The sequence below is a fragment of the Lathyrus oleraceus genome, chromosome 3, assembly GCF_024323335.1.
Source record: "Lathyrus oleraceus cultivar Zhongwan6 chromosome 3, CAAS_Psat_ZW6_1.0, whole genome shotgun sequence".
NCBI classification, from domain to species: domain Eukaryota; kingdom Viridiplantae; phylum Streptophyta; class Magnoliopsida; order Fabales; family Fabaceae; genus Lathyrus; species Lathyrus oleraceus.
The window spans coordinates 285,048,486-285,070,847 of NC_066581.1; the positions used below are offsets into that span (position 1 = coordinate 285,048,486).

General features: G+C 39.0%; 1 non-coding gene across 1 annotated transcript; it reads left to right on the top strand.

The window, feature by feature from the left end:
- The first annotated feature begins 17,219 nt into the window (after positions 1–17,219).
- On the top strand, positions 17,220–17,326 carry LOC127132964 (small nucleolar RNA R71). The gene has a single exon (XR_007806966.1). It is a non-coding gene; the product is annotated as a small nucleolar RNA R71 (small nucleolar RNA).
- Positions 17,327–22,362: the final 5,036 nt, after the last annotated feature.

Below are 22,362 nucleotides of genomic sequence, written 5' to 3' on the forward strand. Positions count from 1 at the left end.
CTCTTTTTTTTTATCATTATTGAATACAAACTCACACACTACTGCATGCAAAAGACCAATGCAAACTTATGGTGTTTGGAACATGAACAAACTTGCATCCATAATCATCAAACTTCCAAGCACAAGCTCAAACACACTTCAAATGATATCAGTTTTCAATCAGAAATAAAAAACTCAGTTTGCCCTAAACAACATTAATCAACATAATGCACAAAATGTAAAACTAAGTTTAGAAAATGCCCTAATCAAACACATGAAGAAAATGAACGGTAACGATGGAGAAGAGAAATACCTTCAAGGTGACGGTAACGATGGAGAAGAAAGTGAACAGTGACGGTGGACGCAGATAACTCAGTGAACGTGAACGCAGCAGCAGAAAAAGGCGACGACGACAATGACGGTGAGGGAGGGAGAACGAACGGAGGACGAGAGTAATCGCAGTAGAGAGAAAACCCAGTTACGTAAACGAAATAGCTTATAGAGAGGGAAAATAAAGAGACATGCAGTATATGTTATAATTTTAATGTTTACTAAAGGGGACCTTAGAGGGCGCTTTTGTAAAAAAAGCGCCCTCTAAAGGGGGCCTAAGAGGGCGCTTCTGAAAGCGCTCTCTAAGGCTTTCCAAAAGCGCCTTCTAAACTGGAAATGTACATGGACTTAGAGAGCGCTTTTTTAAAAGCGCCCTTTAAGGGTAACCTTAGAGGGCGCTTTCACTAAAGCGCCCTCTATTGTTGTCCCTCCATTTCCTCATTATTTTTTTTTAGCTTCACTTTAGAGGGCGCTTTGTTACAAAAGCGCCCTCTAAAGGGGGCCTAAGAGGGCGCTTCTAAAAGCGCTCTCTAAGGCTTTCCAAAAGCGCCTTATAAACTGGAAATGTACATGGACATAGAGAGCGTTTTTTTAAAAGCGCCCTCTAAGGTTACCCTTAGAGGGCGCTTTCAATAAAGCGTCCTCTATTGGTGTCCCTCCATTTCCTCATTATTTTTTCGCTTCACTTTAGAGTGCGCTTTGTTACAAAAGCGCCCTCTAAAGTGCGCTGTCTATTCCAATAGTATGCTCCTTATTTTTTCTCTTCACTTTAGAGTGCGCTTTTGTAATAAAGCGCCCTCTAAGGGGCGCTGTCTATTCCAGTTTTTGGCGTAGTGTCAACACAAAGCTCATTTAATGAATCAAGAATATGTCCTAAAAAGGACCAAGTCAAAAGCATTAAGCAAAGTCAATTCATGAGCAAGCTATGGCAAAGACAATTTCAAAGCATTCAAATGATCATTAAGAATCAAAATTCCATATTAAAACAAAAATGACTCAAACAATTCTAGAAATTTTTATGAGCATATAACACATCAAGAACAATCATCATGCCAAAAATCATAAACAGAGAAGCTCATTTGATATGGATATGAAAATGCACAAGTTGAACATCCAATTGTGTGACACACATTGTCACACCATGCAATCATGTATATAAAACAGAAATGGAAAATGAGAAAAATATCAAACCAAGCCTCAAACATCCATCAACATGTTGGGAATCATCATGCAAAATTTCATGGCAATTGGATCATTTTTGAGCATTTCATGATAGAAAGAATGAAGCAATGTCACATATGCACACATGATCAATCAACCAGTCACAATTCAAATTCCAGAGATGATAAAATCCAGCAAATCACATCAAAAAAATAAAGGACATTCCAAGGATCATTTAGCAAAAAGAATGGATTTAATTTGAAGATTTTTCAATTTTATATGATTTTTTGAAGTTTGGAAAAAATATTTGAATAAAATGGAGAATGTATATGAAATTATGGAGGGAAAGGCCAAAGTTGGGTTTAATTTGAAAAAGTGGTTTCAGAATGGATCGAACCTGGTTCATATTCAAAATAAGGCGCATGGCAAAATAAAATATGAAATGCTAACGCTGGGAATCGAAGCGTGCTTGCAACTTGAATGGCGCTTCTACAGTAATATTTGCATGGACGAACCAGTAAACCCTAGGCCTGTACAGGCAGGGCGGCGCACGGTGGAAACCACCGTCTTCTTCATGAAGACGGTGGATGAACAATAACAATCCACAATTTTTTTTCCAGATTTGGCCAAAACTTATATCAATCAAAAGCTCGTGACATGCACAACAAGAATCCAGCATCAATTCATGTTAATTCATCACATACATTGCAAATCGAAACAAAACATTTTGATGTACAAAACTTCAATCAAGCATATCTCAGCCAATAAGCCACCATTTCACACAAAATTTCCATCAGCATAATCAGCAAGCAAGGATCTACACTATCATGGCAAAAGTTTTGAGAATTAGGAGCTTCGAAAAACCTACCTCTTGAAGATCAACTTCTGGAATCAGCAATTTCAAGGCTTGGCAAGCTTCAAATCCACTCCTCTATCACTGTTATGAAGCTTTATGAAGAAATTGGAGCTTGTAGTGACTTAGATCTTGCTCAAATAACAGCTTCCATGTTCATTGTTCTTGAGCTTGCTATGCTTAATTTCTGCTCGAATTCACTGATCCAAGGCTTGATCTACACCAAATCAATATCACAGAACAAGAATATGGAAGAAAATCAAAGGCTTATGTGGAAGAAATTTGAATTTGGATTGGGAGAAAATTTTGGAGGGAAGAGGATTTTAGATCTATAAATGGTGAATAATGAACAATTCTGTTAGGATTTAGTTTATATACCATGTCCTAATCCTACTGAAAATGTAATTAGCAATTGGTTAATGCAAAATTAGTAAGAATGAGGTGCATGGCAATTTTTGCAAAAACACCTTATGCATGGCAAGGCACACGTGAACAGTGCTATATGGAGGGTCAAATTCACTCAAAATTCTCTTATGAACATGTTGTAATGTTTAAAAAGTCCACATGATGCACCAATTTTGAATTCATGATTTTCCCTCCAAAAATCACATGTATGCACCAATGATCATATGATGAAATTTCATGTAATATGATGAATGATTTGGAAACTACATGTCATGAGGAGCAAAATGCAAAAAGAGCCACTCAATTTGGAGTTATGAGTCAAAAGTTATGGCCTTTTGAAGTTTCAAGCACACTTGGCAATGATTTGATCATATCTCCTCAACCATTCATCATAAACTCATGATCTTGGACTTTTTGGAAATGGGAGAGAAAGATATTCAACTTCCATGTTGGACAAAATTTCATTTGAAGCTTCTTTGACGTTGTACAATTGAGTTGAATTTGATCCAAAACCCTTCCATTTTTGGAAACCTTCAATTACAGGTCACTTTCCATTTTTGGAAACTTTTGATCTGACCTCAAATTCTTCAAGATATGTATTTGACATGATGAATGAACCTATTTTGAACATGAATGAGATTTTGAAACTCATTTCTCCACCTCCTAGCCCTCAGTTGACTTGCAATTGACTTTTATGAGCCCCAAATGATTTGAACATGCTCTGGTCAGCTTGAGCCTCAACCACTTGATGAAATGGCTCCAAAATGAAACCCTAGCTTGTACAAGCTCAATAAACTCATATGATGATCTCCTTCTCAAGAAAGACCTCATCTCCTTGAAAATCCTTGGTTGAAAGAATGCCATTGATTAGGGTTGACCAGAGGTCAAAACCCTAATCCTAAGGAACATGATCATGCACAATGAACCCCTTGAAGATGATAAAACCATGATGATGGTGATATATCCTTGCCAACAAGATAATACTCAACCTCCGAAGGACCAAGAATCTCTGATGAGATGTAAAACCCTCAGATGGTTGATGATCAATTTATGAAGACCCTCAGGCTTGAATCTCTTAACCTCTCTATCTTCTGAGAAAGACTTAGGAGGATGACCTTCTTATTATCACATGATATGCAATATGCAAATGCCTAATGTCCTACAAAATAAAATGCAATATGCTAAACTAGTCCCAAGAAGAGGAGGACAAATTTTGAGGTGTTACAATACCCTACTTTCCGTGTGAATTGATTTTATACTTTAGATCGAACGAAGTGGATTTAAGGTGAAGTGAGCCTCTAGTATTTAATACGCTTTTTTTCACTCTGGTCTCAAAGATGAGATATTACTTATTTATTCATCATTTCTGTTAAAAAGATACATAAATTTTTTTTAACAAGATACACAAAGTTTAAAAGATATGTAAAGAGCCTACAATTTTTTTTGTACACCTTAGTCTAAAAGATGAAAAATTATTTTATTAATTGATTTAATTAAAGAAAATACACAAAGGACGGAAAAAAAACATATATAATGACTTTTTTTGGGTGGATTCGTGTTACTGTATTAAAAAAATGAAAATAAAAATTTGTATTGCCTTTATTTAATACTTTAAAAAACCTGAGGCTGGTATGATTTCATTGTTGAGGGCTCCATATTTGGGTTTTTTTACCAAAATAACCCACTTTTTCAAGGAAATTCCCAAAATACCCCTAGTTCCAAAAAAAATTCCAAAATACCCCACTTTTAGGAGGAGTCGCCAATTGAATTGGAGACTCCTCTTAAAACTTGAATGGAGGCGCCAATTGGATTGGCTAGGGCAGGTGCCCTAGCCAATCCAATTGGCGCCTATGTGTAGGTTTTAAGAAGAGTCGCCAATTCAATTGGAGACTCCTCCTAAAATGCATTTTTTTTGTGTTTTATGGTATAAGTGAAAGATAAATTTGATATAATACGACTTGATATTAATAAAGTTTGGAGTTTACACAAAGAAACCTAATGGTGATGACCGGGATCACCTAACCGACCTCCGGTCCCACATCCTCTAGCTACCCTAACCCACATTGACGATTCTGCACCGGTGTTTGATCATCTGAGGGGCCAGGAGCGTCACTACCAACTACAGGAGAAGGTCCGTTGAGGTATTCAGACAAGTCAGTATAGTCTTCAGTATGCAATGATGGTGTACCGCCGTAGCTGAGCTCATGACCCATGCCAGAGAAGTTGGGATGTGATTGACTCATGGATGGGCGACCGGGACGGTTGAAGGGAGACATGGGTGTGAAGGATGCGTCGAGGAAAGGTTGGAAAGGTTGTTGGGGTGTTTGGTAGAGATAGGGTTGTTGGATGTTTTGGTTTTGTGATGTTTGGGCTTCTTGTCTACGGTAGGAGGATGGGCGGTTGGTGTTTTGGCTAAGGCGACTTTGGTAGGGTGATGGTGTGGGTGCGAAGCGATGTTGGGTCTCAGGTTGATGGTCAATTTGTTGGTGGTGGTATGGGGTATGCTCTTGGTATTGAGGTTGGGTGAATGACATGTTTTGGTTGTATGTTTATGTGTTTGTGGAATGGAAAGTTTGACGGATAAGGGGTTGTGAGTAACCGGGCTGAGAATGTTGTTAGGCGTTAGATGTTGATCCTTCTTGTGTGTAAGTTGCCTGGGGTGGGCCGTATAGGTACATATCTTCGGCGATAAACTGAAAACCAACCGATCTGTACCAAGCCATATAAGTACGACTTGGTTTTACCTCAGTTGGCATGACTGCGTTAGTTAAGACATGGTCATAGCGGTGCTTCCATTTACGACACTCCGATCTTGCGAATCTTTGCCATGGATTGAAGTTCCATTGGTCGTTAAGTTTACGCAGATGCCATTCTCCTAGGCTAGCTAGGGGATTTGGGATATTCTGGACCATACCGAACTGCAGCTTCACACGATCGGTGTTGTGCATCTCCACAGTTGTGAACCGTATTATCGGTGTGCATGCAGTCCATACGGCTGTGTCTTCAGCGTCGACCTCATGGTCATGATCCAAATTAAGGTATGGATGCCAAATGAACTGAAATGTGAAAGAAGATAGGATTATAATGAATGTAGAAAAAGTTAACAAAATATAACGAAATAATTAAGTTATTTTGCTTACGTCTGTCGGTCGAAGGTGATCCAACAGGTTGCGATACTGAGTAATACAGTGTCTCGGACATCTGTTGTAACTCATACCACGTGCTGACCATTTACACCAAAAAGTAAAAAAAAAATAGTTTGAGGTAATAAACTTAAAGAAGTAAGTAAAGATATAGCAATTTAAACAACTTACTTTTGAGCATATGGAAAAGTGAAAGGGTTGTTATTAACCGGTGCTAGAGACGGTAGTTGATCGCGACTTTATGAGTCTATTGGGGTATTAACTGCAAGTGCACAGTTCTATCGCGTAGTTTTAAAAGATATCGATCCCAAAGGGACTTATGAATCGATATACCGTTATCTAAGGTTACTTCGTAAAGCTAAGGCGGATGATACTTTGATGATTAGGGGGAAAAGTAAAACTAAAATAAGATCTAGATTAAATATCAAATATAGCGGATATCGGTATGTAGTTCGTCGTAATTAGGGAATCAAATCTTCGTTAGTTTCTTAGTTTTAAAATAAATCTTTTCAGTAGACACTATTGATTAAAAGTCTTATCTCAAACTCTCGCTCTGTTGAATAGACTGTGACTTTATATTAACGTAGCTGTCACTTATTAGTTAAGTCCAAAATCACTTTTTGAAAATAATAGAATCTATAGAAACTCTTTTCATTAAAATAATAACCGTTTAAACACCCTCGTCTCAAACTCTCGTTTTATTGACTTAGATTATATAATTAAACTTAAATGCTTAACTCTCGTCCTCACATTCAACCTTTAAAAATACTTTTTGAAAAAGATTAGAATTTAATTAACTCTAAAAATTGCTTTCGCCCTGATTTAGAATTAATGTCCAATTTACACTGTCCAGTTAAAAACTCAAACCGTCGTTCTATTGATTTTAACTTCTTTATGTCTTTTACTCTCGTACAAAAACTTTGGGATTAATGCTGTAAATTGAGACCATAAAAAGAGTGACTTTATTTTTAAATGGAATTAAACCAACTTAGTTTTGATTCCTTCATTCCGCTTACTTTACATACCGATATCTAAATTAATTAGCCGGACATGCTAAACAGGTCTAAACAATTATCATGTTTAAATAAAACCATATCAGGCAAACAATATAAATAAACAGCAATGCAGAGCATATATAAATTAAAACAATAAATTAAAGAACCTGAATAATTAATAGGAATCTTGAACACTCCACCACAGACCGATTGGATTTGTTCTTGCACTCTTCAATCGGACAGGAAAATAAAAGCAAAGGGATAAAAATACTATGATCTAACGTAAGGTTAGATCCAGTAAAAGATACACAATAGTTTCCGGCATAGAAACTATTGTGTGAAAAATTAATTAAGTGCTTGAAAGACTGACTGGAAAAGAAAAGAAACAAAAATTGCTAATAAAATAGAAAGCTGTAGAAAATTAGTGCTGTAAATGCTTGCACGGCCGGAAAAAAAAAGAGAGCTTCAGGGTTGGATCTTTGGTTCTATTTATATTAGTCCCCTTTGTAACCGTTTCCCCAAAATGCCTTCAGTAAGTAAGCTTCACGTTTCAACGAGTCAAGCGGAAGAATAGCTTCAACGTGCCTCTGTTACGCGTCAAAAGCCAAAAATATAGGAGTGGGGTGTGACGTTCGTCACACCATGTGTTACGCTCGTAACACAAAGTAACAGGGCGTGACGCTCGTCACACCTTGTGTGGCGGTCGTCACAGCTTCAACGCTCCTGGCTTGTAATTGTGGGCTGGACTTTAGTGGAATTTGCTTTCATCCTCTTTTTCACCCCCTTTTCTTCCTTTTTCACTTATGCTTCAAATAAGTTACCTGGGACAAATAGAAGGGAAAATACCACGTAATATCGAATAATATGAAATAAATTGAAACAAATAATAATATAATTTAATTAAATCGAGTCCAAAAATGTGATATTATTTCATGTTATCAAACTCCCCAATACTTAGACCTTTGCTTGTCCTCAAGCAAGATACAGTATAGAAATCGTTTTAAAAATTTAGCCAGATGAAATTTCAAAACACACATCAATTCGTACTAGGTTGCATGTAAATCTTGTTTAGAAGTAACTTGAGTTTAATCTTGACATCAACAACTACCGTCACAACCTCAGATAACCCCACCTTATGCAAACCAGTTCGAGTAACGCCATTATAGCTATCCTAGTTCCTTTACTCTTATTTCACCCGTTTTCATTCTAGCGAAATCACATTAAGCCCTTTATCTTTTCGCACACATAGTGGAGTAACCGTTTAGTGATTCTGATCCCCTTTTTAGCTTGAAGTTCTGGTACATAAGTTGGATAACTTCGTTACTTGGTCCATTGCAAATTGCGGGGGATCGGACCGTAGTCCGCCCTACCAAGTTCAGCACCAGATACCTGCTGAACCAACTCATAATGGATCTTTCGTATTATGCTTTTGTATGATCTGCAACCTTTAGATTAAATGATCTGGTAAGGATCACCTAACTTAATTAGTGCATTTCCTGGTATATATATATATATTTTTTGTTATTTTGGGAATCATTCACTTATATTCATCGGCTCTCCACGTAGTTTGCTATTAAGATGGTGTTGACTTCTTGTATAAACTACTCGGGGTTACTATAAAACTAAAAGTTCAAGGAATTGGTATAATAGGTACTTTCCTGATCTAACATGTTGAGGTTTGTTTAGAGCGTTGGGGCGGTAATAATATTTGTCTTAATTTTACTCAAGTTTGATAAAATAAGCAACCTTTATATTTACCGAGTGTGTTGAATTTTTGTTATGGCTCAAGAATTTGGAGGAGAATAGATAATAAGAATTTTCACACTAGGGGCTCAACTTAAAATAAATATATATTATTATAAATTTTTTATTTTATTTTTATTTTTTTTATAAGAAAGGGAAATAACAATGAAAGGGAAAATAACACTTGAAAAGGAAAGGTTGAAAGAACAAGGTTCCCCCCCCCCCCCCCACACACTAAAATGAAACATTGTCCCCAATGTTTTTAGAGAAAAAAGCGAAAGGCAAGGAAAAATTAAATAAAAATAAACAAGCTTAATTTTGCCGACGTCCTCTTGTTCTTGGCCCCGGTGATCGTTGACGAACATCCAAGTCATCAAACATGTTGAGCAAATTGGTGAACCGCTGATCGGTTATTGCATTCCTCGCTTCCTGTTGTTGTTGCATCTGGCGCATCAGTTGCATTACTTCGTTGTTATGCACCTGCATGGCATCAAGCCGTTGGGTTTGATGTTCAATAGCGTCCATGATGTCTTCATTAGTTGCTGGCCTTCTTCTTCGACAGCGTCGGAAGGATGCAGCATTATCGGAAGGGTTGAGCGGGACTGATTGTTGCTCAGGACCTTGATCTCCTTGCTCCATTTCCTCAAACTCGTCTGGAGGCGGGTTTGCGTGTGTAGGCTCGGTAGATTCGGGAGCATTCAGATCGTAGAGGAATCGGTTGGGGTTGGTGACATCTGTGAGGGCAATGTTGGGTAACACAACGCTTAGGACTTCTTGGTTGTTTACCATAAGATAATATCTTCCGCCTACCCTATTTTTGATCAGGCGGCTGGACCGACAATAGCTTATATCCATAAATAGGGGTGACAGAGAGTGTAAATTTTGGAGTCGGTCCCCTAGATTTAAACCAAGTGCTATTGTGGTTATCAAACCTCCAATCACAAAAGGTTGACGACCTTTAGCACATAGGGTGCGGATATGATGGAATAAGAAAGAAGCAGCGTTTACCTTTGTATCCATTTCAAAGACGCAGTGGAGGAAGAATAATTCCTTGGCGTTGACTTTGCTGTTGTTGGGTTGGCCAAAAATGGTGTTTTGCAGGATGCGAATAAAGTAGCGGATGGTTGGGTTATGTATATGCGAAGCAAGTAGTACATCCCAGTTGTTGGTTTCCACACCTAATATTTTTCTAAAGAGGTCAAAGGCGTTTATGTGCCACTGTGAGTTCGGAGGGATTCTAGGGTGGACTTGGCCTTCTACAGGGAAGTGTAGCATGACACTCAATTGGTTATGGGATAATGAGTATTCGGTGTTGAACATGCGGAAGGTGGCGGTACCGGTTAAGTATTCGTCTTCACCGGTTGAAATGGTGTATGAATAGGAACTTAAAAATTTTAAGGTGAGGGATGGGTAGGTAGGTTGATTGTGTGTGCAAAGAAAGGTTAAATCAGCAAGCTGAAGCATCCATTGTACACCTTGAAGTAATCCTAATTCTTGTAAACAATTTAAATCAGGATACCTGGTAGAGACGACACCTCTTTGTTAAAACCGCTCGAATTGCTCCCTTTGATAATTATCATCTTCGGATCGGAAGATGATATTTCCGAATTGTTGGTTTCCTGCCATACTGATAAGTTGGTTGAAAGAAGTAAAAGGAATGAAAATGAAAAATATTTTATAGAATGGTTTGTGGTGTATGAAGAAAGGTATGGTGGGTATTTATAGGAAAAGTTTTGGAAGTTGGAAGGGGAGTGGGTGGGAGAAAAATAAATGTGGGTAAATGTGAGTAAATGGGTGAATGAATGGGGAAGGTAAAAAGTGGGGTGGTGTAACGGTCGTGTCCCCAACGGTTACTAACGTTCACCTAGTCTGAAGGTGTCACGCTCGTGACAGGGGTGTTACGGGCGTCACAGGCACTTGGTGTGACGACCGTGATGGCTTGTGTGACGCTCGTCACACAGTCAGCTTGTAACGGTCATTTGCGTGGGTTCTTCATACTCTGTTTTTATTATTATATTTTATTTTTGTTATTTTGTTTTGCTTATGTTTATTTTATTTTGCTATTGTAATGCTTTTAAATTGCCTTGCATGCTATTCTACTACCATAATATATGTATTTCTTTAACATGCATAATAATTATTAGCATATAGTGGATATCATTATTTGTAATTATAGAAATTGCATAGATCAAAATAAAATAAACCCATAATGCAATAGCTTCATAAAATAATCATAATGTAACATTGGAAGACAAAAGCAAACATGCGAAAGAAAAACAAATACTAATATAAAAAATAATGTGAAACAAAACTAATAAATGACCTAAACTAAAACTAAGTAACTAAGAAAAACAACTTCTAGCCACTTGCAGGATCTCTGGCCGGAGGAGCAAAGGAGTTAACACGGTTTAGCAACTCATGGAATTGATTTGTCATACTGCTCATGTATCCTAGAAATTCTTGTCCCATGTTAGCTAACTCTTCTCTGATGGCGTCTTGTTCTGACATCAAAGCTTGAATGGTGGTGTTATAATTAGCTCCGGGCATATGATGTCTAAGATCGGGTATTGCCGACTCTTCGGTCGGGATAGGTTGAGGAGGAGGGTCAATATCATAATAACCAGATGGTGTCTGAGGGTCAGACTCAGCATAAGGAATCTGGTCGTCACAAATCTCATAGTCCTGGATGGATTCAGTAGATCTAGCAGGAGAAGGTATTCCATTCAGATTGTAGAGCCAATTGTTTTGGTTATGAACACTAGTCCTCGGACTAGGTAAGGTGAATAGGCAAAGAACTTGGTTGTCAACTATTAGTTCAAACTCTTCAGGCCCTAGGTTTCCTATAAACATAGTGTTGAAGAGGAAGGGTATACTCATAGGCGTAATACCACAAAAAGGGCTTAAGTCAAGCATGGGTTGGCGTAATCCGATGGCATTACCAATCATGGTTATTAATCCGCCTATTTGAATTGGTGCTCGGTCATCCTGAATAAGACGGTCAAAATTCGCCAACATAAAAGTGGCACCATTCACTGGACGGTTCTGGGAAGCACAAAATATGATGAAGAGTTCATCACGTGAAACTGTGGTACTGTTTGACTTCTTCCCAAAAAGGGTGTGGGCCAGGATCTTATGGAAATAACGAAAGGCCGGGTTATGAATGTTTCCAGAGAGAAACTCATGTTCCTCAGGGTTGTCATTTCCAGTCAAACATCCCCAAAAATGTTCAAGTTCTCTATATTCAAAAAGGTCTTCTTGGCTTACTGTGAATGTATCAAAAGATGTAGGGAACCCTAAAAGGTTAGTAAAGTCTTGAATGTTAAATTGATACTCCATGTTGAATATTCTGAACTGAATGAAACCTCTGCTTGTTCCTTTTCCATGACTGGGTAGATAGATCAGGGAGCTAAGGAATTCTAGCGTTAGTCTCCGGTAAGTGACGAATTGTCTTCGGATAGGAGTGGTTTCCCACCCTATTTGACTCAGCAAATACATGACACTCTCTCTTAGTCCAAGGGCAGTCATTGCCCAATCATCAGCATACAAACTAGGTAGCATCTCTCTCTCTGCTAGTTCCTCAAACCTTTGTTTCTGAGCTTTCCCTCTGAATTTGATACCCATACGATCAATTTGTCCCATCAGGTTAGTGTTAAGAAAAGAAAAACAAGAATTTAGTCAGGATTTGGCCAAATGCCGAAAGAAGAGAAGAAGAAATTTTTTATAAATTAAAATAAATGAAGAATGAATAAAATTTTAAAAGAATAATCAAAGAAGAAATAAAAATAAAAATATTTGTGGGTTGTCTCCCACGAAGCGCTTTGTTTAATGTCGCAAGCTCGACATAAAATTAGTAAATGTTAATCTATAGATATAGGAGACAATACGTCTAAGTGCAAGACTTGCGAGTCTTCGTTGTTTTTATCATAGTGATAATGTTTCAGACGCTGCCCGTTTACGATAAATGCTTCAATAGATTTGCCTTTAATTTCCACCGCTCCACTTGGGAAAACATTAGTAACTTGGAAAGGGCCTGACCATCTAGATCGTAGTTTTCCTGGGAATAACTTTAGCCTAGAGTTGAACAAAAGGACTATATCGCCTTGCTTGAAGATTTTTCTGGATATACGTTTGTCATGCCATTTTTTCGTTCTTTCTTTGTAGATTCTGGCATTTTCGTAGGCATCTTGTCGAAGTTCCTCTAATTCGTTTATGTCAAGAATTCGCTTTTCACCAGCGGCCTTATAGTTTAAATTTAGATTTTTAATAGCCCAGTAGGCCTTATGTTCTAACTCTACCGGGAGGTGGCACGATTTACCATAAATAAGCTTAAATGGGGTCGTTCCTATGGGAGTTTTGTAAGCGGTTCGATATGCCCATAAAGCTTCAGGTAATTTTAATGACCAGTCTTTCCTTGAGGTGGCGACTGTTTTTTCCAATATTTGTTTAATTTCTCTGTTCGATACTTCCACTTGTCCACTGGTTTGAGGATGGTAAGGTGTTGCTACTCTATGTCTTACACCGTACTTAAACAGTAGTTTTTCGAGTATCTTAGATATGAAATGCGATCCACCATCACTGACTACTATTCTTGGGACACCAAATCTTGGGAAAATTATATTCTTAAAGAGTTTAGTTACTACTCGTGTGTCGTTTGTTGGAGAAGCTATAGCTTCGATCCATTTTGATACGTAGTCAACCGCTACGAGTATGTACTTGTTACCGAAAGAAGGTGGAAAGGGTCCCATGAAATCTATTCCCCACACGTCGAAAATCTCTACTTCCAAAATGCCCTTTTGCGGCATCTCGTCACGTCTAGATATGTTTCCTGTGCGTTGACATCTATCATATTTCTTGATAGCAGCATGCACATCCTTCCATATGTTTGGCCAATAAAGACCGGCTTGTAGGATTTTAGAACAGGTCTTGGATGTACTTGCGTGTCCACCATAAGGAGCGGAGTGACAATGTTGGATTATATTTTCTATCTCTTCTTCAGGTATACACCGACGGAAAATACCATCGGGGCCTCTTTTGAAAAGTAAAGGGTCATCCCAGTAATAATGTTTTATGTCATGGAAGAATCGTTTCTTTTGTTGGTAAGATAAATTAGGTGGAACTATTCCGGTAGCTAAATAATTGACGAAGTCTGCGTACCACGGTGTAACACATATAGCTAAGGTGGTCTCTACCTGTTTATCAACTTTATTTTCTTCCAAATTAGCTATAAGTTTATCGTACGAGAAATCATCGTTGATCGATGTTCTTTCCGGTTCCAGGTTTTCGAGTCTAGAGAGGTGATCTGCTACTACGTTTTCAGTTCCTTTTTTATCTTTGATTTCCAAATCGAATTCTTGTAGCAACAAGATCCACCTTAGGAGTCTAGGTTTAGCATCCTTTTTTGTTAAGAGGTACTTAATGGCGGCGTGGTCAGTGTAAACGATTATTTTAGCTCCGACCAAGTAAGAACGAAATTTATCTAGCGCAAACACTACTGCTAGAAGTTCTTTCTCGGTCGTGGCGTAATTCATTTGTGCTTCATCTAGAGTTCTACTTGCGTAATATATGACGTGAAGCTTTTTATCCTTTTGTTGTCCTAAAACAGCGCCTACGGCTTAATCACTTGCGTCACACATTATTTCGAATGGTTCATTCCAATCTGGAGCCTGCATTATGGGTGCGGAAATCAATGCTTGTTTAAGCGTTTGAAAGGCTTCTAAACATTTATTGTCGAAGATGAATTCAGCATCTTTCATCAATAATCTGGTTAAAGGTTTAGTTATTTTAGAGAAGTCTTTAATGAATCGTCGGTAAAAACTGGCATGTCCTAATAAGCTTCGTACTTCTCTCACAGTTTTCGGAGGTTGAAGGTTTTCGATTACTTCTATTTTGGCTTTGTCTACTTTGATTCCTCTATTTGATATGATGTATCCTAAAACAATTCCTTCTTGTACCATAAAGTGACATTTTTCCCAATTAAGTACTAGGTTTACTTTTACACATCGCTCTAGAACTCTTTCTAGGTTTTCAAGACATTCTTCGAAACTTTGCCCGCATGCGGAAAAGTCATCCATAAAGACTTCCATGATGTTTTCGAGAAAATCGGCGAATATTGCCATCATGCACCTTTGGAAGGTTGCGGGAGCATTGCACAAGCCGAACGACATTCATCGATAAGCGAAGGTACCAAAAGGACATGTGAATGTTGTCTTTTCTTGGTCATCAGGATGGATTGGTATTTGAAAGAAGCCTGAGTAACCGTCTAAATAGCAGAAATGAGAATGCTTTGCTAATCGTTCTAACATCTGGTCTATGAATGGTAAAGGGAAATGATCTTTTCGGGTTGCTTTGTTTAGTTTCCTATAGTCAATGCACATTCTCCATCCCGATTCGATTCGTTTGGTTATGGTTTCTCCTTTTTCATTTTCAATAACTGTTATACCTCCTTTTTTTGGTACTACGTGTACAGGACTAACCCATTTGCTATCGGATATAGGATATATGATACCTGCCTCTAATAACTTCGTTACTTCCTTTTTCACTACCTCACTCAGGATCGGGTTTAGTCTCCTCTGATGTTCCCTAGAAGTTTTACAGTCTTCTTCTAGCATGATGCGATGCATACAAATAGAAGGACTTATCCCTTTAAGATTGGTGATTTTGTATCCTAGTGCGGTTGGATATTTTCTTAAGATATGTAGGAGTTTTTCGGTTTCGAGTTTTCCTAGGTCTGCATTAACTATCACTGGTCGTTCAAGTTCTAAGTCTAGGAATTCATATCTCAGATTTTTGGGAAGTGTTTTCAGGTCGAGGGTTGGTTTCTTAAGCCATTGCGTAGGGTCCGATGTTATTGCTAAACATTGGTTCAGTCCGTCTTCTACACGATAGTCAGACAATTTGTCATTTTCTAATTTTGTTTCTTTTATGCATTCGTCGATGATATCCATGAAGTAACATGTGTCATCTATTGCAGGTGCTTTCAAAAATTGGGAAAGAATGAACTCAATTTTCTCTTCTCCTACTTCGAAAGTGAGTCGTCCTCGTTTTACGTCTATGATAACACCGGCTATTGCTAAGAATGGTCTTCCCAATATAATGGGTGTAACTTCATCTTCTCTTATGTCCATAATTATGAAATCGGTGGGAATGTAGAATTGACCTATGCGCACGGGAACATTTTCAAGAATTCCTACAGGATATCTTACGGAACGATCTGCTAATTGCACAGACATTTTAGTTGGTCTTAATTCTCCCATTTCCAGTTTCTTGCATATGGATAAGGGCATAACACTGATACCGGCTCCTAAATCGCATAATGCTTTATCTATGACAAATTTTCCTATGTGACAGGGTATGGAGAAACTACCAGGATCTTTAAGTTTAGGAGGCATATTCTGGATTATGGCGCTACACTCAGCAGTGAGTGTAACAGTTTCGCTATCCTCAAGTTTCCTTTTATTAGAAAGAATTTCTTTTAAGAACTTAGCATATGAGGGCATCTGTGTAATAGCTTCTGTAAAAGGAATTGTGACGTTTAATTGTTTCAGTAGGTCAACGAATTTTTTAAATTGGCCCGCGTCTTTGGTTTTAATAAGCCTTTGAGGATAAGGGATAGGTGGCTTATAAGGCGGTGGAGGTACATAAGGTTCTTTCTTTTCTATGGTTTCCTTATTACTCTCTTCCTTTTCCTTAGGTTTACTCTCTTCCTCAGTTGACTTTTTAGAGTTTTGGTTTTCAATCCTTGGATCAGGTGGTCCTTCTACCTCTGTTCCACTTCTTAATATAATTGCATGAGCGTGGCTTTTCGGGTTTGGTTGGGGCTGTCCAGGAAATGTACCAGTAGGGGCAGCAGTAGGCGCTTGTTGTTGAGCTACTTGTGAGATTTGCGTTTCCAACATTTTGTTATGGGTAGCCAGGGCATCTACTTTACTTGCTAATTGTTTTATCTGTTCGTTAGTGTGTACATTCTGGTTTAAGAACTCTTTATTGGTTTGCTGTTGAGAAGCTATGAAGTTCTCCATCATGATTTCCAAGTTGGATTTTCTAGGAACATTATTGTTAGGCGTAGATGGGGTCGGCTTTTGATATCCAGGAGGTATAGCTGGGGCTTGATTGGGAGCTTGTCCTGGTGCGTATAAAGCATTAATACTTTTATATGAAAAATTAGGATGGTTCTTCCAGTTTGAGTTATAGGTATGCGAGTAGGAATTTCCTTGAGCATAGTTCACTTGCTCCGCTTGGATTCCTGTTAAGAGTTGACAATCTGCAGGAGTGTGACCTTGGATTCCACATACTTCGCAATTTTGAGCTGCGGCAACCACGGTGGCTGGAGGTGATACATTTAAACTTTCAATTTTCTGGGCCAGGGCATCCGCTTTTGCATTAACATGATCAAGGCTACTTATCTCGTACATGCCACTTTTCGTTTGAGGTTTCTCTACCATTGTTCGGTCGCTTCCCCACTGATAATGGTTTTGGGCCATGCTTTCGATAAGTTGATAAGCATCGGCGTAAGGTTTATCCATAAGTGCACCACCTGCGGCGGCGTCTATTGTTAACCTTGTGTTGTATAAGAAACCATTATAGAAGGTATGAATTACTAACCAGTCCTCTAAACCATGGTGTGGACAAAGTCTCATCATGTCTTTGTATCTTTCCCATGCTTCAAAAAGAGACTCGTTATCTTTCTGTTTAAATCCATTTATCTGGGCTCTCAACATAACTGTTTTGCTTGGAGGAAAATATCGGGCAAGAAAGACTTTCTTCAACTCGTTCCATGTGGTGACTGAATTTGAAGGAAGAGACTGAAGCCATCTTCTAGATTTATCTCTTAACGAGAAAGGAAAGAGACGAAGTCGAATTGCCTCTGAAGTGACACCATTAGCTTTAACAGTATCGGCGTATTGGACAAATACAGATAAATGAAGGTTTGGATCCTCGGTAGGATTTCCAGAGAATTGATTTTGTTGCACTGCTTGTAACAGCGAAGGTTTAAGTTCGAAATTGTTTACTTCGATTGCGGGTGGAGCAATACTCGAATGCGGCTCATCTTGCGATGAAGCGGCGTAATCTCGAAGAGCACGAGCTGGTTCTTCCATCTCGGGTATCGGTGAAGGAAGAAGACTTTTGAGATCGGGAACTTCGATTGGAGGGAAGTTGTTTACAACACGATATTCCCGAATTCATCGTAAGACTCGGAGATATAGTTCAACGTCGTTGATTCGTAAGTAAAACGGCTCGCCTTGTGAGCGAGTGTGTGGCATACAAATCAACGAAAGAAAGAAAAAAAAATAAAAATTGCCTTAGTCTCTACAGCGTAACAGAAGAGTTACGATATCGACTAAATAAAAGTCCCCGGCAACGGCGCCAAAAACTTGATCGCGACTTTATGAGTCTATTGGGGTATTAACTGCAAGTGCACAGTTCTATCGCGTAGTTTTAAAAGATATTGATCCCACAGGGACTTATGAATCGATATACCGTTATCTAAGGTTACTTCGTAAAGCTAAGACGGATGATACTTTGATGATTAATGTAACACCCCGATAAAATAAGGCTAATTATTTAATTTGAATTAATATAATTTTTATTAATTTAATTAATTAATTGGAAATATTATTGGATTATTATAATTATTTGGAATAATAATTATTTGGAAAATATATAAGTGGAAATAAGAGAAATAGTCTCATTGGGAACAGAGGAGTTTTACGTGAAAGAGCAGAAGGATCGTGAAAGTGGGAAAAGGAGAAACCGCTGAAGAGAAAGAGAACGAAGAGGAAAAGGCCAAAGATTGTTCGGAGCTTCCTTCAATCCAAAGAGGTAAGGGGTCTGAACCTTATTAAACGATAATATGCGAGCAATTTCATGAGATATGTTGGATTGTTGATGAATTTTGGGGGTTTTAGAGAGATTGGGAAAGTTGGGGTTTTGATGGAAAATCCTCCGATCTGTGAGTTTTGTTGTGTTATATGCACTGTAATCGAAGTATGTTGTGTATATATGTCTGTTAAATGTCGATTTTGGTTTGTTAGCTGTGGGGTACGGGTTATGGCGAGTAGAGAAGCAAAGCTGCGCTGAATTCTGCAGCAGAGGGGTTCTGTCGCGCGCGATTCGCGGCGCGAAGCCCAGTTCGCGGCGCGAACTGGGCAGGATTTAGAGGGGTTCTGTAATTCGTTGTTCGCGACGCGAACCCTGCTTCGCGGCGCGCACTGAAGCGAAATAAGTTGTTCGCGACGCGACCCTTCGTTCGCGGCGCGAACTGTGTTGTATTGGAGATTTCGCGGCGCGTCCCTATGTTGGCGGCGCGAACTGGAGAAATGCAGAAGCTAATGTTGGTGGGTTTGGAGTACGTTGAGTTGCGAGACTCTTAGTAAGTCGCTGTAGTTGTACTATAAACCATTAATAGTGATTATATGATTTGTATGAGGTGTTATGATGATGATATGTTGAATTTATGTGTTTAATTATGAATGTGTTATGTGACGATGTGATATCGTTATGATGTTGTTGTTGTTTTGTTGAGTTGTATGTCATGATATTAATGATGATGATAACATGACTATATGATGTTGTTGTTGCTATGATGATTATGATGCATGTTTGATGTGCATGCATTCATGAAAGGCCGATGCCTAATGATGAACGGACATGAGTTCCAATGATGTTGTTGACTCCGGGCTTGTTGAGAGGCTTGGTTCCTTGCGGGGAACTCGGATTCTATGGTGATGAATCTGGGAGTGGTGATCCTGTAGTTGATCACAAAATGGGTATACCGAGTCGTGTTGAGTCATGCATGGGTGTGTGCATTGCATTGATGTGTTGTTTTGATGATGTTCATGAGTTTGTTGATTTTGATGATGATGATGAGTTGTGTTGGCATATGTGAAATATATATTTATGTTTATATTTCCGTCGTTATATTATTATTTAATAATGTAATTCTCACCCCTTCTGCATGTGTTTATGTTCATCTATGATGAGCAATGTGCAGATAAAGAGGAGTAGCTTTTGTTGAGGTTCGGAGAATAAGTGTAGAGTTATTCTACAGAGTCGAGTCAAATGCTCTGGTCATGTGACACCGGGGATTATGGGATTCGATAGCCGAATTATTTTTATCTACGTTGTTTGTGATGAATGATTGTTGAGGTGTTTTGTTGAGGTCATGTTGACACCTTATTATAATATTTATATTGTTGTCCGCTGCGAAGTTTTAAATCAAATAAATAATATGTTTTATGTTGTGATGCGAAGAATAATATGTTGTATGAAATGTAAACTCTTCTACATGTTGTACTCTGATAATCTATTTAATTATGTCGTTTGGGGTAGAAGGGTGTTACATTAGTGGTATCAGAGCATTTTCAGTCCAGTCGAGTCGTAATGTGAGGTTTTCCCTGTTGGTCGATTAGTGTAAATGACACTGTCGATATTTAACGGTTGTAGTGGTGTTGTGCAGAGTATGGCTGGAGAAAATGACCGTGCGATTGCTGAGGCTTTGGCTGCTATGGCGCAGGCTATGCAGGCGCAGCAGAATCCGCCGGTCGACGAGTTTAAGAATTTGGGAAGGTTTCTGAAGAATAACCCTCCTACATTCAAAGGGCGCTATGATCCAGATGGTGCTCAGATTTGGCTGAGGGAAATTGAGAAGATTTTCCGGGTGATGACGTGTACTGAAGCACAGAAGGTGCAGTTTGGTACGCATATGTTATCTGAAGAGGCTGAAAACTGGTGGGATAATACTCGACAGAGAATTGAAGTACCAGGTGCTGAGATGACTTGGGAAAGGTTCAAGACGGCCTTTCTGGAGAAATATTTTCCTGCTGATGTGTGCTGTAAGAAGGAGATGGAATTTCTAGAACTGAAGCAGGGTAACATGTCTGTTGCTGACTACGCTTCGAAGTTTGAAGAGCTGGTGCAGTATTGTCCTCACTATAATAATGCTGATGCTGAGGGATCCAAGTGTGTCAAGTTTGAGAACGGGTTGCGTCCCGAGATCAAACAAGGCATTGGTTACCAAGAGATTCGTAGGTTTCCTACATTGGTTAATAAGTGCAGGATATTTGAGGAAGATAGCAAGGCTAGGACTGCTCATTACAAGAGTCTTAGTGAGAAGAAGAATAAGGACCGTGGTAGTCCTTATGCATCTCCGAATGGTAAAGGTAAGCAGAAAGTGGTAGATGAGAAGAAGCCAAGTGGGGGAGGATCTTCCATAGCTGGTAAATGTTTCAAGTGTGGCGAGCCAGGCCACCGTGCTGATAGCTGTACCAAGAAAGTGCTGAGATGTTTCCGATGCGGTCAGACTGGTCACAGAGTTACAGAATGTAAGGATGCTGGTCCGACATGTTTTAATTGTGGCGAGAAAGGCCATATCAGTTCGCAGTGCTCGAAACCGAAGAAGGCGGCTACTGCAGCTCATACTACTGGTAGGGTGTTTGCTCTGAGTGGGGTTGAAGCTCCTAAAGAAGATAATCTGATTAAAGGTACTTGCTTGATTAATAATGTTGAATTGCTTGCTATTGTTGACACTGGTGCTACTCATTCGTTTATTTCATATGAGTGTGCAACTAGGATTGGTATGATTATGTCGTCCCTAGGCGGAAGTATGGTGATAGATACTCCTGCTAATGGTTCTGTGAAGACTTCTGTTGTCTGTCGAGGTTGTCATTTAACGATCTTTGAGAGAGAGTTCGTGGTTGATTTGGTGTGCTTACCCTTGCACCAAATTGATATTATTTTGGGAATGAATTGGCTAGAATTCTATGGCGTGTTTATCAACTGCTATAGTAAGACGGTGCGGTTTTCTGAAGTTGGTGAGAATGATGAGGCAAGATTTCTATCTGCTAGGCAAGTGGGGAATTTTGTGAAAGATGAAGCTCAGATATTCGCTTTATTTGCGTCTCTGCAATCGGATAAGAAAGTGGTGAGTGTAGATTTGCCTATTGTCTGTGAATTTCAGGATGTGTTTCCGGAGGATGTAAGTGAATTACCTCCAGAACGTGAAGTCGAATTTGCCATTGACTTAGTACCAGGTACGAGTCCAGTGTCGATGTCTCCTTATAGAATGTCGGCAACTGAATTAGTTGAATTGAAGAAGCAACTTGAAGAATTGCTTGAGAAGAAGTTTGTGCGTCCAAGTGTTTCTCCTTGGGGTGCACCAGTATTGTTAGTGAAGAAGAAAGAAGGTACGATGAGGTTGTGTGTCGATTATCGGCAGTTGAATAAGGTGACTATCAAGAATCGGTATCCATTGCCGAGGATTGATGATTTGATGGACCAGTTGGTTGGAGCTCATGTTTTCAGTAAGATTGATTTGCGGTCGGGTTATCATCAGATTCGAGTGAAGTCAGGGGATATTGCGAAGACTGCTTTCCGTACGAGGTATGGTCATTATGAATACACTGTGATGCCGTTCGGTGTGTCTAATGCTCCAGGTGTGTTTATGGAATATATGAATCGTATATTTCATCCGTACCTTGATAATTTTGTTGTGGTGTTCATAGATGATATATTGATATATTCTAAGACGGAAGAAGAGCATGCAGGACATCTGAGAATTGTTTTGCAGGTGTTAAGAGAAAAGAAATTATATGCAAAGTTATCTAAATGTGAGTTCTGGTTGAAGGAAGTGAGTTTCCTTGGCCATGTGATTTCGAGTGGTGGGATTTCTGTTGATCCTGCTAAAGTTGTTGCTGTATTACAGTGGGAGACTCCGAAGTCTGCTACTGAGATACGTAGTTTTCTGGGGTTAGCTGGT